The sequence below is a fragment of the Zingiber officinale genome, chromosome 8B, assembly GCF_018446385.1.
Source record: "Zingiber officinale cultivar Zhangliang chromosome 8B, Zo_v1.1, whole genome shotgun sequence".
Lineage (NCBI taxonomy): Eukaryota > Viridiplantae > Streptophyta > Magnoliopsida > Zingiberales > Zingiberaceae > Zingiber > Zingiber officinale.
Genome location: NC_056001.1, coordinates 82,621,139 through 82,622,789, shown reverse-complemented (window position 1 = coordinate 82,622,789; position 1,651 = coordinate 82,621,139). Strand labels below are relative to the sequence as shown.

General features: G+C 35.7%; 1 non-coding gene across 1 annotated transcript; it reads right to left on the bottom strand.

Annotated features, from left to right (window-relative positions):
- Positions 1–788: 788 nt before the first annotated feature.
- Positions 789–894, bottom strand: LOC122018241. The gene has a single exon (XR_006121669.1). It is a non-coding gene; the product is annotated as a small nucleolar RNA R71 (small nucleolar RNA).
- Positions 895–1,651: the final 757 nt, after the last annotated feature.

The following is a 1,651-nucleotide window of genomic DNA, read 5'->3' as shown; positions in this document are numbered from 1 at the left end:
TTTTGCAAGCGCCGAATTCAACTTTCGACCGTATAGATAACTCACTTTGCGACATCTCTAGTGCTTAATCAACAGTCCCTATGGATACGATAATCTTATATATTACTGACGACGAATCCGTACACTTGCAGAATCGTAACAAGTTTTTGGCGCCGTTGTCGGGGACTGCTCGCATTAACATTAGTAGATTAGCAATTTAGTTAACTTAGACTTGTGAATAGTTTGTGTTTTTCCATTTTATATTGTAATTTATTTTCCATATACATAATCCAAAAAAAAAACACTGCATTTTTTTTGTTGCAATTTAAATTCTGCATTGTCTTTCTTGTTTTTCATATAGCATTTTATTTCTTGTCTTTAATTCTTAATTTTTGTTTTTTTTCTCATAATTCTTTTAGATATCCATAAGCACTAACATGTCAAGGAGGGCCTTAAAGATTTTTCTACACCCATTTCTGCAAGATTTTTATCTCCTATTGTGCAGCCTCATATTGAAGCAGGAAGTTTTCAACTAGACCCAAAGTTAATTTCCATGATACAAGGTCAGAAATTTGGAGGAGAATAATCAGAAAGTCCTTATTTGCACCTTGAGACATTTCTAGAGATTTGTGATATTGTGAATTGTGAAGGAGTATCAGTAGATGCAGTTTGGTTGATGACATTTCCTTTTAGTATCAAGGATAAAGCAAGGACTTGGTTATATTCTCTCCGTCCTCAAAGTATCATAAGTTGGGAACAATTGGAGCAACAATTTTTGAATCATTTTATCCCTCCAAGCAGAACAATTTATATGAGGAATTGCATCATAAAGTTTGCTCAGGCGTATGGAGAATCATTATTTGAAGCATGGGACAGATTCAAGAGTCTACAAATACAGTGCCCTCATCATGGTTTGGAGAACTAGCTGATTCTACACATATTCTATAGGGGATTTTTTTTTTCAGATAAGTGTTTATTAGATTCATCAGCTGGAGGTTCTTTTATGGACAAGAGCATAGAAGAAGCTTATACATTAATTGATCAAGTGGCATTGAACCTCCATGGATGGTTGAACAAAAGTTGGATGGAATCTCCCTCAGAAATTCAAGAAGTACAAGTCATATATACAAGAGAGTCTGTCAAACAAAATGTAGTTCAACCACCCAAGAATGTCGAAATTCAGAAGTCACAGAAGGAGGAGTTCAAACATTTGGGGGAAAAGATTAATAGCATAGTTTCAAAATGGTTCAAGGAAGACCTTCCTCCTACACAGACAATATCTAGTGTAACTGATAATGATATTAAGTTGAGAAGTGGCAAGAATCATGAAGAACTTCTGAAGAAAGATTTGTTTAGGATTGAGGAGAAGAATAATAGAAGACCTCAAGAACTCAGTTCCATTACTCCAAGAAATTCCCAAAGGCCACAAGTACCTTTTCCTCAACGGTTGATGACACCAACACTAGATAAGCAAGCTGGACCTTCTCCACAAGCTCAAAAGGAATATGAAAAGAAGGAAGTACTTTTCCTAAGACCTTCACTAAAGGTTCCTTTTCCACAAAGGCTAGTGAGGGTCAATGAAAGCGAAGACTTTGGCAAATTCTGTGACACTAAGATGGTTGAGTGTAGATTTTTGAATGTATATGAAGATGAGGACTCTTCAGATGAGGAT